The sequence below is a fragment of the Bemisia tabaci genome, chromosome 1, assembly GCF_918797505.1.
Source record: "Bemisia tabaci chromosome 1, PGI_BMITA_v3".
NCBI classification, from domain to species: Eukaryota; Metazoa; Arthropoda; class Insecta; order Hemiptera; family Aleyrodidae; genus Bemisia; species Bemisia tabaci.
Window position 1 is genome coordinate 26955454 of NC_092793.1, and position 16843 is coordinate 26972296.

At 41.2% G+C, this 16843-nt stretch overlaps 1 protein-coding gene across 4 annotated transcripts in view; it reads left to right on the forward strand.

Annotated features, from left to right (window-relative positions):
* The first annotated feature begins 383 nt into the window (after nt 1–383).
* Nucleotides 384–16843, forward strand: part of uif (sushi, von Willebrand factor type A, EGF and pentraxin domain-containing protein uif) — a 186849-nt gene continuing 170389 nt past the window's right edge. For 2 of the 4 annotated variants that reach the window (XM_072298877.1, XM_072298879.1), the window contains exon 1: nt 384–3037. The gene's annotated coding sequence lies outside the window, so the exon portion shown is untranslated. The remainder of the gene's footprint in view (nt 3038–16843) is intronic. The other 2 variants (XM_019057537.2, XM_019057538.2) reach the window with 1 other exon arrangement.

Consider the following 16843-nt stretch of genomic DNA (forward strand, 5'->3'; position numbering starts at 1 on the left):
CCCTGATACCCCTCCAATATTGAGAGAGCTGGAAATAAATAGAGGTTTCCTATAATTTATGAGACACGTAAAGCCTCCCCGGAGCCTATGTTGCCGAGACCCTTCGACACCGTCCTTGATCAGTCTGAGCTCTTGGACACTCGCGGGTCATATGAATGGACAATAGACTTCTGGGTCAGGTATATAATGAGGAATAGGCGTAATTTCTTAGCCTAAACATATCTACCAATTCCCTTCATATCGTCTCTCTTTGGGTTATCAACGGTCCAGTTTGAGCCACAAAGCTACTCTTAAACTGATCCAAATAGATGGAAGCTATGGTAAAATCCACTGTGATCAAAAGAACCACCATTAAATCAATGTTGAAGAAAATCACCCTATCAGAAAATCACCCTATCAGAAAATCACCCTATCATTATACCATTATATAATAATTGCTGCAAATTTCAACCATTTCTGTCGATGAAACTTCATTGGCACACTGGAAAAAAAACACATTGTATCGAGAGTCCAGACTCTTAAAAACATCGACAAGAAAAAATACTCTTGATTCAATCGGTTTTTAGCTTAAATCAAGAACCAAGCCTCTTAATTTGAGCGGATTTCCTTTTGATTTAAGCTTAAATCTGATTGAATCAATAGTATTTTTTCTTGTCAATGTTTTCAAGAGTCTGGACTCTAGATTGATCCAATGTGTTTTTTTTTTTTCCAGTGCAAATGCATGAACCATCCAGGAGTAATAAACTCTTGCCTACCCTGGGGTACTCTTAGCTGGCGCAAATGTCTGTACAATTGATAAACAAAACAGATCATTTTCAGGCCTTTTTACAAACATTGCATTTTGCAATAGGGAACTACTTTTATTCTCAATTATTTTAGAAAGCATGCGCGCGCAAAATGTAGATCATATAGAAAATTGTTTTACCTTTCATGTATGCTCAATTGGACGAATTCTTTCATTGGGGCTCTATAATTTTTTGCTCAATTTTTATCCGCATCTAGTTTTCCTGTGCGCATATAAGCTTCTACAGATAAGCCAAGAACGGTAGTTCTTAAATGTAAAACTTTTCAAATTAATTGATATAAAAATCGTAACGGCATCGACCACACTGTATTCCCTTATACCTTTCGCTGCACATTCTATTCGTAGGATGCTCTTCCTTAAACATTGGATTTCATTGTTAAAACGCACGGGGCTCTGAAACTTGGTTATTAGACCGGAGAGGGTGTTTTAAAGGCAAAGACCTCACATCGATCTATAGCGTGACGCAGCTGAATTCCGAACGATAGAAGCACCGCACCGATGCTGCATTTCTGCCCTCCATCGTCCGATGAATGGTGCATAGTCGATGGTCGGCGGCAGCAGCAGATACGATGCAACTAGCGCCGACTCCTGACTGGCGCTCGCCCGGCAAAATTGAAGATAGAACTCGATATAGGATGAGGGCACGAGGAGAATCCTTCGACCGAGGTGCCGAATTTCGAAAAGAACGTCTTATTTAGTGACGGAGGGATCAAAATTGAAGCCCACGAGTTACAGTCCACGCCAAATAAGTTTACGAACTTTTAGACTGCGACAGAAGATCCGCCATCTTGCCTCTTCCATTTACCTTACAAGTAAAAGTGACGTCATACAATTCGATCCTCCGTCGCAATCTAGAAGTGCGTGAACTCATTTAGCAAGAACTCGATACTGAAAATGACAAACGGAGCCTCGATGCAAAATTTGTATTAACTGTTATGAAGTAGGAGGTGCAGACACCCCCTGCGGGCTGGTTATTGAAATTGATAGACAAAACTATAGGCAAAGAAGACATTTGAGAATATGGAGCGATCCGATCGGTTGAAATGTGTGGTTCTAATAGACTAGGGAAGAAAATGATGGACTAATTGTCGGGTTTCTCGTAGGTTGCCGTTAATTAGTCTGTTACCTACTGCATTTTTCCATTGCAACCACCAATAGGTGCCCTCCGTATCCCTTTTGTCATCTTTGTCTATAAATTTCAATTATCGGCCCGCTGGCCGCTACGTGCCAAACCCCAGGATGGTGCTTCGTGGGCCCCCGCCACTTCCGCGAGTTGGACCATCTCCTATCAATAGCCATTAAGTCACATCACCGCTCAACGACAGATTGCAGCGACCTGCTCAACAGGGATTTTTTATTTGGTTTGGACACTGGTTGCTCATGAGCTCAATGGATAGGGTCGGGAAAAAATGTTCGGTTCAAGGATTTGGTCTATAAAGCGAATGAAAACCAGAGGCGGAAATTCGCCTATCCTGAGGAAGAATTAAAACGGAAGAAAGACAGAGTGAGTCTACGAAGCGGAAAAAAGGGGGCAACGTGGCAGCATCTCCCAATGGAATGAAGGAGAGGAGAAAGAAGCGAGCAGGGAGCAGGCGCGCCGATCGGACCAAGAGGTCCAAGCTAGATGGCGCACACTGGATCGAATCAATAGGATAGATCGGACAAAACTTGGAAACTTTAACCACTCATAACTCCGTCTATACAAAATTTTGAGGTTCTAAGAGTGGTTTCATTAGTTTCTAGTGAAATTTTCTTCTGGAACCACCCCTAAAAATGTAAAATAGAACGAAATAAACATGAAAATTCGCAGTTTTAGTAAAAAATTTCATGACCGACCTCTTTGATTGACTCGATCCACTGTGTGGCGGAGGAACCGCGGCAACCACAGGCGCACGGCTGAGGACAGGTAGATCCGCAGGCCGCAGGTCCCGCAGGTAGGATCCTCAGCTTTGCACGCTCTCTCGCGGGGAGCCTAGTTTCTTGGCATTCCATTTCCTCGCCAGGTACCAGTCTTGAGTCACCATCCGTGGAGTGCGTCGGCCCGCCGCGTCCTAACTCCTTCCCCCGCTCGCCGCGCCGGTCATTCCCCCTGTGCGTTGTGTGTGTGCCCCGACAAGTGCTTCTGACCGGTCCCCTATGCGTTACTGACTCCCGAAATCGAGTGTGCTTTTGACAATGTGTGTGTGTTTTCGTTTCTAAGGGATTAAACTAACTCTCATCACAGAAATACAGGTGAGTCCCGTTCAATACTGAATAGTTAAAATCCAAATAAAATCCCTCTTTTACGCCCGGCAACGATCGTCGGCAGGTTGAGGAAACGTTAAAAACATAAGTTGTCACAGTCTTACTTATACCGGTGGCCAAAAGCAACGTTACTGAACGTTTCCGTAACGTTTCTGCAACCTTTTCGGCAACCACTACTGGGCAGATCTATGATAGAGATCCTTTACGGTGGAAACCGAAGAGCCCCACTGCTTGGAGTACAGAGGATCCCAAAAAATTTATCTCAGGGTATGAGATATCATGCTAACTCATAGATAGTGTTTTCCATCCTTACTTTTCATTTTTAAGATGGGAAGGAGGATTGAAAAAGGTTGGAAATGTCACCCTTATTGGATAGGCGATAGTAGTATAGCCATCGACCTACATCCAAACATTAATAATGCAATAAAGGGGTACCTACTATTGGAAGTAGATATGATTTAGAAGGTGCACTTTTTAACGGAAAGATGAGCACAGATGAGAAAACTTATTCGACACTACCGATCCCATGTCTTTTTGATTGTCAATCTCCTCAAAAAAAATTAAAACTTTTCATGAAAGTTTTTTTTTACAATGAGCACATATTATATCGCTTTACCAAAAGCCTATTTCATTTGAAACGATTTACTCAAGTAATATGTTATCTTGCATTGGTATGAGCAGGTGTTCAACCCGTCCTAATGGGATAACATAGACCCAAAAACTCTACCTTCGGAGGGAGATGAAGAGCGTTTCATTCTCTCATATTCTGACCGAACTCATGTCCAGGAGGAGACAAGAATGTTGCTTGTTCTAAGCAAGAGCGTAGGCCTGACTTGCCTGAAAAAAAGTTTCGAGAGAATTTCTAACAAAATTAGAAGCTTTAATTGTATCCGGGCATTCATCAACCCCCAATTTGAAAGACAATTTGTATTGTATGCGCTCAAATGTGAGCCGAGCCCGCTCCAACATGAAGCAGAGAGCGATTCGCTCCCTCCATGAGCAACTCCGGTCAACACTGGAGGCATTTCGACTCTTAAGTAATCTTTCCGCACTCTCGCCTAATTCCTAAGTTCTATATCAGAATTTTACCTGACAAACCAAGAATCTTCGATGTTATCATTTTTTTGAGGCCTATTGAGAACATTCCGATGTTGATGTCACAGGAAAAAAACATGTTCCGAGTCGTCCATTGTCAGCTCAATAGCAGAGGCATGTTTTCGCTGCGCCGCCGCGCCACCGGCGTCGCACTCCTTTTTTTTCTCTCCTTTTTTTTTAGCCGGGCTCAGCTCGGACTGGAGTAGACAGAGATGTAGAGAGGTAGAGAAGTAGAGAGGTAGCAGGAACGAGATTCCGCGCTCGGCCGAAGCATGGCGTTTTCGGGTCGGGCGCGGGCCGGTTCCGCCGTTCCTCTCCTTTACGAACGCAGCGCCTCGCTCATTCCTCGACAAATATCTACCGCTGTGCAGATTTGTACAGCCCGTTTTAAACACGTTTCCTGCATTATCTCCGCGTTCCTTTTTATGTTTTTATGAGATCGAATTCTCTCTGGGTTTTTGTTCCCCCCCCCCCCCTTCTTTACTTTCTCCAATCAAAACAACCTCCGTAAGGTACTTAAATGGTGTGACCAATACCTCCTAGACGAAGAATACCTAAATATTGAGCATGAGGTTATAAAATATGTGGGCGAAAAGACCTGAAAAAAGCTACTTTTGACCCTAAAATTAAAAATTCAAGAATTCAATTTTTTCATTCCGAAATGTCTCTTTTTCGCAAAATCCCATTAGCGATCTGTGTAAACAACTAACACAATGCAGCAATAATACTAATACACTCTCGCAAGAATTCGGCAATCTTTAGGTATTGCCTGTCCCGGTGGTTTTTATGTGACCACAGCTTAAGATGAGCCCATTGAGCCCGCGGCGTGGGCCCCACGCCAAGCCAAAAGTAAACAAATATCGAGGTATCGAACAAACTTAGTTAAATTACTAGTTTCAGCTTTAAATTGTTGGCAAAAAACGGAGCCTCGCCCACAAATCAGCGGTTTCTTCCCAAAAAATCTATCCCGTAAGCACTAAAATAACGCAGAAAGTATACGAACTTGAAATATTGCATTCGATTAGTTGAATCGAACCGTTAATCTTCGCATTCTTATACTTCAGATTTAATTTTGGTTTATTTACACTAACTTATTTTTTGGGAACATATATAGGTGAAATCTGCTTCGAGGCGCCATGCTCCGATTTTTGCCAAAAATTTTAAGTTAAACCAGTATTTTAGCAACATGTGTTCGGTGCCCCGATATTTACGCATTCTCATTAAAGATCCATGCACTTTTGATACGTGAAAAAAACGCATGGAATTTCCTCGACTTGGAACGTAGAAATTTTTTTAGGGACCCGTTTCATTGAAAAAAGTTGAAATGGAACTCTGGAACAAGGAATGAATTAATTAAAAATTAAACAAAACAAAACTTTGTTAAAACCACTGTTATCTCCTATACTTCACGAATACTGCTCAAAGAGATGGAAAAGAGAACTTTCACTCTTCAGCAGGTGCAGGTTCATCGTTATCAAAATTTAGACAAGGACATTACATAAACATTATCATCCGAGACCTCAGTAAAAATTGTTGAATGGTAGCTGCCCGCATATGTACGCTCTTCTTCACCCGAACACACTTTATAATACAACGGTGAGCGTTGATGCATGATTCTATGTTGCAACAAAAGTGAGGAGCTGGAAAAGTGTTCTCAATGCTAAGGCTTGACCATTTTGCAAAGAAAAACAATTAAATATTTAATCATGATTTTTTATCAGTATAGACAAACCACTAAACCACGCTCTCTGCCTACAAACGTCTGTTACTCTTTGTTTTACTGCAATGAAGTAGCAATTTCAGTGACCGGTCGTTCTTCATTTTATTTATTTTCCGATGAACTAAAAGCATAAAGAAGCTGAGCATCCTGTCAAGCGGGAGCAAACCGTCGCTATGCTTACGCCATAACATTGGCAATTCTTGGAAGTTGGCAATACTGATATTTTTTCATTTAAATGTATGTTAAACAATCGATTCTAGGTGAGGCTACCAGTCTCAGCTAAAATCGATTTATTCAATGTATTTAAATGGAGTATTAACAGTGTTGCCAACTTGTTGGAATCACCACCGCGCAATAATACAGTTCCGTCGGTGTGCGGCCGGCGCGGCGTCGCAAGCATAGTGTCAACTGTTGTTGTCCCGCTATCAGGATTGGCCTGGCATGTTACAGGTGTGTGATCTATTGGGATGTAAAGTATGAACTACATTTGCCGACAAAAACATGTTCAGTCTCCCCCACCTAGAATGGATGTTAGGCAAGCCGTGTTGCCGCTTAAATGAATCAGAATCCAAATGGTGCATAATGACATGAAGGATTCAAGAAAGAAAACCTGATTCAACTTAGTAGGCATTGAACTTGTACTTTTGAGGAAGGAGGTACTTTTGAGGTGACAAATTTTCCGGCAGTTCAATCCCTCTTAGAGCCGATTGTAAGGCCTCTGGTCAGGTGCTTGTCAAAGTGGAGCTGACCAGAGCTTGACCAAAGGTAGCTGTGTATGACTCTTTGTTTTCTTCAGGTCGGGTCCCGATCAGCCTTTGTTCTCTCTCGCCAACCGGTAGCTAGGCTGATTAGCAGATTGACTGCAGCTCCTTGATTGTTGAATCGTTATCGAATGACCTTGATCGATATACAGCATTGTTAAGATAGGGATTTATCGATCAGAAGCATTCGATAACGATTCAACAATCGACCCGGTCAGAGTCTGACCACTGGTTTGGTAACCAGAAGTTGAAAAGAGAACTTGCAAACGGCCCTTATACAAAAAAAAACTTTAAATCTACATAAATATTTATTTAAAGGGCAGCTGACAAGGCATAATTTGATTGGCTAGTTTGACATACCATTTGGACTTGTCAAATTATTTTCAGAAATAATCATTCTTCAATACGCATTTTGTCTCTCGACCATAATGAGAAATCTCTTCAGTCACCTGACATCCAAAAATGGACGTATTTCTGCTGAACGGAACTATGTGCATTAAGACATGATCCCTGAGACCCATATGAATATATGCATAACAGGGCTCACGTCATAATTCACATAGTTCCGATTGGCAGAAATACGTCCAAATAATAGGTAACCTGGCAAACTAATTAAGACGATTTGCTCTGGTTGCAGCCCAAATTCTCTGAACTTGAGCCAATCATTGACGCGTTAACCTATCCAGGAAAGATTGAATACGAAATCCGTCTGGCAGTATAAAGAGCTTTGTCTAGAGGCGCTGGAGCTGAAGACATTCTCTCCGCGTGTAAAGGAGACCCGACCCGACTATAGGAAAGTAACCACCTTTGTACAGAGCCGCGCTGTAAATCCACCACACACTTGCTTGTGACACCCTTTCATTCGATGTGACAATAGTCAATAGTCGACGGTCAGCCGCTCCAGCACAGCCCGGCTGAGGTGCCACGTCTGCCAAACACCTCCTCACGATAATTGTTCATTGAGCCTTTAAGTACTCGCTTCTCATTGTTGTTAACCGCGTATTGTCCAGTTTTAAAAAACGTTGACAGTGTCTGAAAGTTGTCAAGGAAACTGTTGCGTCAGGCCTAGCCTACTAATTTTTACTATGAATTATACCATGGAAACACCGGTTTTGCTACCGCTGTAGTACTTGTATGCACTGCATTGTGAAAAATGAACCGTATATCGTATGAAATATGATTCAATTTCCTGCAAAGAAGCAAGAAAAGGTCATGATTATCGCAAGTTGGCAACACTGAGCTTCCTCAATGTAAATATATGTAAAACAATCGATATACATCGAAGCAGGCTGTTTCACCTACAATTGATTTTATGTAATAGATTTGAATGAATTGAAAACAGGGTCGCTAGCGTCTTTGACTATTTGGTTGACTTTCTTACCCTTTCGTTCAAGTCTCCAAAGAGTCTCATTCTCAGTATATGTTTGTGCCGTACGTTTCACCGAGCCTAGCAAGGTTTTCATTTCATAAAAAAAACTATAGACTCTTGATGGGCAAAAATTGACTTTCTAATCCATCAAAAAGCGAAAAAAAAAAATCCATGAATGTACGCGTATGTAAAACGTGCGATATTCATCGAAGCAGGCTGCTTTATGTAGAATCGATTGTACGTATATATTTATTCGAATTAAAATACTTAAAATCAATGTTGCCAGCCTCTATAACTTTTTGGTTGACTTTCTTATCCTTTCGTTCAAGTCTCCAAAAGTTTATGTTTATGCCGCGTATTTCACCAATCGATTCGCATGACTTACAATCAGTGTTGCCAGCCTCTGAGACCTTTTTGTTGACTTTCTTATCCTTTCGTTCAAGTCTCCAAAAATATATGTTTATGCCTCGCATTCCACCAATCGATTTAAATGACCTAAAATCAGTGTTGCCAGCCTCTGTGACTTTTTGGTTGACTTTCTTATCCTTTCGTTCAAGTCTCCAAAAATAATTATATTCATGCCACGCATTCCATCGAGCCTAGCAAAGTATCAAGTTCATTAGAGAGCTAGAGGCTCTTCATGAACAAAAATGAACTTCCCATTCGATCCATGGGCAACAATAAAATCTTTCCATTGAGCTACCGTAGTATATGAAAACTCGTACCTAAAGCCCGGCATACTCCAAGCTCAGAGTTCGTAAAGCGGAACATGATTCCAGCTAGCTTCTTAGCTTTGCGTATACTCGATGGTTGTGCTTCCTTGCCGCTTACGGATTACACACTCTTACCAAGATCAATTTCACGACGCAGTTGAAAAACCCGCCGATTACCAATCGGTTATCCGTTTGATGAATAATTGCACAACGATTAAGTCGGCTCATTGCATGGAAATGGTCGTTAGAAGGCTTCGTAAGGATGGAAGGGAGCCAAACTTAGCTTTCCTTCAGGAAGACCGCCGTAGCGCGTCGTTTAAATAGCAATTGGAAACGGGCGATGATGTGACGTGCTCCATAATTTTGCGCCCGCCAATCCGCTCGGCTCGGCCGTCGAACTGTGCCGAAAATTGCCGAAACTCCTCGTCCATCCGATCTATTTTCGGTGCCGCCTGGCAAATGTGCTTGCTATATCATTGGTTTCCGATTCTTCGTCCGCGCGGCGTTTATGGATTGTCCGATGACCGCTGTTCAATTAAGTCCATGTGCATACTTCAGCGGAAGACTTACCGTTGGGCTGCCCGAGCAAAAATTTTGACCGCTCATCATGCCCCTCCCATGGTCAGTGACCTCATCAGTGATGGCCATCATCGCCTTTAATGATGCCTCGTTGACGTTTGTGAATCAATTATGCGAGGGAATTCCTAGTCAAATCACCGCGTAAGGTGACCGTCTTTGCCATTTAAATGTCGAAACTTGAACGAAACCGTACTAATCGTGGTTCGAAGTATATGTTAGATGGTTTCATAATTTAGACCTCCTCTATAAAGGCTAATAGGCAAGTTATCTTGCTCATTCTGAATGATAAGGACTATTTTGTCGGATAACGCGTGGATTGGAGATGGGTTTATTCATTCATATGAAATTGATATAAAATTCATACCGGATGGACCGTTCGTGGTATTTTGCGTTCCATCATCCGTTTATGGCAGTCCTCTGTTATTGGGTAGAATATAAAAAATGTTACGAATGGAATCGATCATTCTCGCGTTGGGCATGAGAAGAACCCTCTAACAATAAGATCAACCCTCTATAATAATAAGATCTAGAGTGAAAAGTTGGAAATCTCTTCACCGCTAACGCTGCTACGCATCACTTGAATCGGCAATCCACCACTTTCGGAGACAAAATATGTCTTCAGATGATAAATAAAATTTAATTCACGGCTGAGTTATCAAATTTTCATTCCCCGAATTTAGTACCCACCATGGTAAACAGGAAACCACTGTTTTTTCGGCAGCCAACCGACCAGTCATGATACGTAAAAGGTGTGAAATTTTTGGGGCTCACTAAGAGAGTCAGCCAACAAAGATGACTCAATCCCACCGGGACAGTCTACTTTCCTTTTGAATAGATTGCACCTGCGGCAAAGGAAGACCTGATCTTCCATGTTAAAGAAAAACACCGTATGAATAGTCAGGCGTTGCCAAATTTCTTCCGGTATAAAACACGAATTCTTTTGAAACTTGTGATTTTTTCCCGCCAAATTTTTCGGAACATTCTAGCCGCGAATTTTCCTGTAGTATGTGTAAAACTTTCATGGGGAAATATTCGAATTTCTCCTAAAAATGGACATTGTGTCGGGGGATACGGCAATATTCGAATGTTCGAATGGTATCCCTCCTTAGGGATCTCGCTCAAACTACTGGCGCGCTGGCTCGCAATGCCGTGCTAAGGGAAAACACCGTTTGAACATTCGAATGTTGCCAATTTTTCCGGTTAAGAAAATTGTTCCGTAAAAAAGTCATGCGTATTTTTTGGTAAAATTTCCAGACATTTTGGATAAAATTGCGAATGGAGTACTTTGAAAATTTCGGATAAATATACTCACAAGTTTTCCTAAAAATTAGCATATTATCGAAGGGAACTTGGCAACGTCTGAAAGGTTCATACGACGTTCTTCCTTAGCACGACAGCGCAGGAAACGCATAAAAATGGGAACCGCGTGACGGCTAGGAATCTTCGTTGTGCCGCGCCGCGCCATGGCCGTGGTCGTGCGGAGATCTACCTACTTTTGTTTTGAGCGCTCCCCGTGCAGGTGAAATGACGTTTGTTACCGAGAATCGACTAAACTTCTTCCTCCCTCACCCCTGGCTGCCCTTTACGTCCCCCCGTTTCCCCGTCTCTTTCTCTCCCCGGCATTTTGATGAGGTTTGACAAAGAAACCCATGACAAAATTAGTGCTCCCTTCTTTACACCGGATTTCACCTGTAAATAAATCTCTTTTTTTAACCACCCGCTACCCCCTCGCCGACCCTTTTCTCATCGTCTGAGTCAGTGCCTCCGCCGATCCCCTTCTTTCACCTTCGTGACCCACCCCGGGTCCCACCTCGTCTCATCCATGGATGTCATGTTACCGTAATAATTATGATTTTTGGCACATTTGCACCGACTAATTTTGTTGGGCTCTCTTAATTTGGCAACTGGGGTCGACCATTCAGAATAGCTGGGAGTCGGCGCGGTTTTTACCCCTGAATTGACCCGTCACTGATAAATGAGAGAGAGATGCTTCTTCTTTCCATTTATTATTTTTTCATTTTTTCTCTCGTTAGTAGAGATGACCCAAACTGATATTGAAAGGATCTCAAAACTTCTCACTAGTCAGCAGTGAAATTATAAATAAGAGAGAAAAATTAAATGGGGATTCAAACCTCTCTCAGGGTGCAGACACGTGAAGATATAATAGACTTCTACGTTTGAATCTTTCTGGGATGAAACTTGATTGGAATTTTTTTTGGGTGTTAAAATATGGTTGATTTATCAGGAATTGTTAATGTATCATGTAACACACACAAGGGAAAGACAAATTGAAATCAGCGTCATGGCGCTTTCTGAGGGGTAGTTCTCAAACTCAGATTTATCTATGACATTAGTTTGAACAATTGGTAAAATTCGTAGGGAGATATATGTGTATTACTTTTCTTCTGTTTTACGTTTACTTTTAGGCGAAGAATGCTAAAATTGATCAAGTATCTGTGTCATCACGTTTATATGCATGTGTGAAGAGGTCAGATTGATAAATATGTATTGTATTTTTACAAGTGATCTTATTTAGTTCCCACAGAAGAACATTAAATTGACTACTGCATTTTGCAATTCGAAACTAAAATTTCTGGCTCAGTTTAGAAACAGTGAGTGTGTACCGTTAGTTTTCCTGTGCACATGCGTGTTCTAACGGATGGGCCATAGAAATTGTAGTTCCTAATAGCAAAATGCAGTTCGAATGTGAGCCATAATGTTAAAAAGCGGTTAAATACAGTTGGGCGTTTCACCGTCAGTTCTTTACATCGATAATTTCAATGAGCAAATATACCTACCTAAAAAAGATTTTTGCCGGAGGAAATTCTGACATGTTCCGAAATGAGGGTTAGATTTGCGTTTACGTTGAGAAGTATCGTGGAGGCGGGGTCCTTTCGTTACGGGTGATGAAAGAATGAATGTCCAAGGACTAATGCCAAAAGTAATTGCACGATAGTTTCACGTACAGGATCCCCCGCCCCATCATTTTACGGCCGGGATGATTTATGCCCGGACTCCACCAAAAGACGCTTGTGCAGAGGGGCGCGAATTCGGAAATTTCAGCTGCCGGCCCCGCCCCAAGCACATAAATGCCAGATCATTTCTAACCAAAAATTTCCCTCATTTTTCTTTTGATCGCATGTAAAAATCAGTAAAATTTTGGAAAATTATTGCACAAGTTCCTTCTTGTATAAAATTTAATTATTTTAGTCAATTTTGCAACCTTGAGATGGAGTTACGTTTCTTCGTTCGGGAAACTACAAATTGACTATATTTTCTTGTCATGGGTACTCAGAATTAGAGTCCTTTCATAGAGAGAGTTGAGACAATTCGGCTCATGGATATCACAAACGGGAATAAAGATTACACAAGTCGGAAGTTTTTTGTAATCTTCGATCAGCCCATTCCCGAATTGCTATCTCCGTTCCCTCTCTCATTTCCATTTGTTCCTTGCCGTACCCCCTATTAAACCCCGGTCCATTCCAGTTTATAATCTTTGCAATTAATGAAAATGTCATCTTTATTCCCGTTTGTGACACCATGAAGGCCTAAAATACGGGAACCATTCAGAAATGGATTCGCGTCGCCTTTACTCTCGGTATAAAGGGACTCCACTCAGAATAAGCCCGATAAGGCGTTGAGAGTGGCAACATTGCTGAGTATGTGAACGTCCAAGGCTATCCTTGATGGGTTGAAGCCCAACTTCCACCAAGCGTCAGACGTCTCCTGTGTTGTGATCTGTGTTGAATCGGATGCGCAGCCTATTGTCTGACTTGGGAACAATGCTTTTAATGCGCCTGTAATTTTCTTTCGTTGAACCTTCGTGAACCATCCGCACTGCGAAAGGATTATGCCTACACTTCAAAGAGAGTGAAAATTGATGAGCAAGAAATGTGTCCGCCCACTCTCGATTTTGCGCATTTATTGGGTAATACCCCTCAGCACGCAATAATTGTATAGGTGGGTATATCACTGATTTTCATGAGAATCGCTATTTTATCAATTTTTAACCAATCTTTCTGTATGTAGAAATGCTGTATAAGTAATATAGCGCCGAAGAGTTGTTTAGACATAAATCATACTGAGTTGGAGTTGTATTTGTAAAAGAGATGAGGCCCAATTAATTCGAAAAATTAAAATCAATGCAGTAAGACTAAAAAGACTAACATGCCACCAAACATGACACTCAATGCCATCTATTGAGGTCGAAGTGTGAAAATTCAAATATCATTTTGACGGATAACTCTAATTTTTTAAGAGCGCTAAATGCCTATTTTTTCGGAAATCAGAGTTATGCTCCTAGATTGACATGGATAAAACATCGCTGAGTGAAGTGCAAAACCACGTACATCTCCATCGCAGTGATTCAAAATTTCAGTTCTCATGTCATTCGCTCGAAAAGAAACCAGCAAACTTTAAGGTTTTTAAAATCATGCAGAATAGTCTGCTAACAGGGAAGAAAAATCAAGGCAGTTTTCAAGAAATTACGTTGACCAGTTTTTTAAAGAAGAAATGACAGTAAGCCTGCAACGTTGCAAACGGAAACACGTAGTTTCGCACGTTCGACATAAAAATATTACGGATATTTTTACTCAAACTGATTGCGATTGACGCACGGGTCGTAAGACAGTTAGACAGTATTTTGGAGTTTTAGTGCACACGTAACTAGTGTTGCACCAAACAGCATATCTCTTTGAAGGAAAATTGTGCTCATATGAGCTTTTTCCCTCTGTATTGAGATTTTCAGCTTTATGCTGAATTTTTAACGCACGTTGGCTAAGAAAACTCCAACACAATATTTTCACTATTGAAATGCTGGTAACATCTTCGACGATTCTCTGTAAGTTCCATGAGTGAAAGCCCCAAACTTACATTTGACAGGATCTGACACTGAAAATCCCCGATTCCGGATCTTTCCATGAAAACTCAACTTTTCTCAACGAGCCGAAACCAAAATTTGAGTCATGACGGCGTGAATTTGACGGAAGTGAAAGTTAAGGCGGATTTTTTTCCCATAGTTGGTCATGAACGGTCGTTAATCGAGATGAACTGGACGGTTGTCACATCGGATTCCTCCTTTGCGAGAGAAACGAGTTCATCCAGTGTGAATCAAAAGGCAATAATGAAAGCTGCCGTCCTCATCCTTGACTGTCTCGTCACGTCGTCGTTCTTCTGCCATAAGGACGTAACTAATGTAGACGTGAGCCCTGTCGTCCGTATAACTCAACGATTTCCCGGGCTCATCTTTACGTTTACTTACGCCCTTCTGTAAGCCAAGCTATGACGTAGACTCTCTCTTTAAAAGTACGGGAGAGTGTCGCGAGACACATCCCTTTTTCGAGATCTAACGTATCTTTCGCGCATTTGAGACGGATTTAGAAATGGTGAATTAACTGAAATATTACACTGCTACGCAAATAAAAATCTTACAAATAGACACTATTTTGCAATAATTTTAACTCAACAAAGTTCACCGAGCTGAAGTGCTGAACATTCCTTAGCAGGGATAAACGGGATCAACATCAACCTACCCAGAAACAAGATTTCGACTTTGGGTGCCTTCAATTTCACGCAACACTGCCAGCCGCGCTTCGCAGTTAGTTTAGTTGCCTATTTCAGCCGTCCCCAACTGAGGCCACGAATATGAAGAATAAACGCTAATTTTTCATTAGTAAGTACCACGTCTCGCTCAAAAGATGATACGATCATTTCTAACCCTGTACTTTTCCTTCTATCTATCATAACTACACTCGTTTTATTTACTATGAGCATTAGCTCTTGGAAACTCGCGAATGAATTTGCGGAGTATATTTTACACAGCGACAACTTTTCTCAGCATTTCTCAACAAGAGTTGTCAAAAACTGAAGAGCCTGAACTACGGAGAGCGATAACGCGAATAGATAGACTGGGACGCGTACCAGTATACCTTTCAAAGCATTGAAATGTATTGCACTTGAGACTGTAACTCACTAAAAAAAAATCTGCCAAGAATCTGCCTTTCTCGGTTCAAGAATAATGCTGCTTATTTGATGCTACTATTTTTGCTCATTCCAAGACTTTTTTTCTTTTTCTAGAGAAATTCAGCTTCAATGAAGATGACAAGATTATTGGCGACGGATCCAAGAATTGCCATCCTTAAATCAAGCACTGTATTTTCAGTGTATACCGTTAAGAAAATTTCCGAAAGTAACAAATAATTAATCTTACATTTTAAAGGAACGTGTGCAGAACAAAAAGAAACAATTCCACGACAAACGAGAAGCATGGTTTGCAGATCACGTTGAAAAATTTCCCTAATTTGCACTAATTTACACTAACGCAGTCGAGGAATTCCCGATGGTCTAGCAACCTAGGATCTCAGAGCTCATTTGGCTGCGTAATTGATTTACCATTTCAATCGGTTTGACCGCAATGTTACAGTTATTATTGAAAGAGTATGCTCCAACGCTGTGGCTTATGTCTGAGATGAAAGTCTGTGAAGTAATCTGGACCTCAAGTGCACTTTCCGCTCACTCCGCGAGCCACCGCCTGTGTACCTATCGAGCCTCCAACATTGACCCCTTTACAACTGGGTCCAGAGCTCCATCTCGAACGCGTATCGTTTAAATCAGACCGCAACTAAACCGTTTACTCACCGCAACCCCCCTTGCAACGCGCTTAATTTCTCTATCACTTCACCACTGTAAAGATAAAAAGCCACTTTAATATATTTCCAACCATAGAGTTCTCGGGTTATACCCCTGCAGGTCTCAATTTTATTTTACGATTTTTTATGGTTTCTCTTCTTTTTTCCTTCCTTTTTTTGTCTCTTGTCATGTACATTAAGTGACATGGAGATTAGAAGACCTGTCCCAAGGGTCCATCCGAAATAGGATGTTTTGAAAAGTTTTAGATCCAGAAGCTTTTTGCGATTCTCAAACGTTATTTCGTGTTTCGTAACTATCTTTGGTGCGTCAACCTAAAAGAAAATGTCAAACCTAAAAAGACCTTTTGGGGTGAAATGATACATCGACGGTACAAGTCGGCAATCACATAACTCGGTCTGTGACGTAGCAGACTTATTGTCATACTTTATTTTTTAAACGAAAAACTACTCTACGGCAATTCTTTAAAACTGCCGTGAGTTTTCTTCTCTGTGCGAAGAAAATTCTGCACAAACTTCAAGGAATGATGTGAACTTGTCCTCCTTTAAAAAAATAACATTCAGACCGAGATTTTCAGATATCGCAAACGAGTTAAGTGATTGCTGACTTAGACTCTTCAGTATGTACATAAAAACGTCTAATTACAAGCAAAGGCATAAATAAATCGCAAAATAACCTACGAATACAAAAACCGTGCCCTGAAAACCCGTAATATATACAATCTAGTACCAATAAGATTTCAGAAAACATAAAAACATAAAACAAACCTAACCATGCCAAAAGGCCTTCAAAAAACCGTGGGTAAAAAATAACCGTTTGAAGATCATCGAATAAACACGAGCAGGGAACAAAAATAAAAATTCGTGTGGAAAACCTTGCATTTATCTTAAATATTTCGCACATAATAACTGT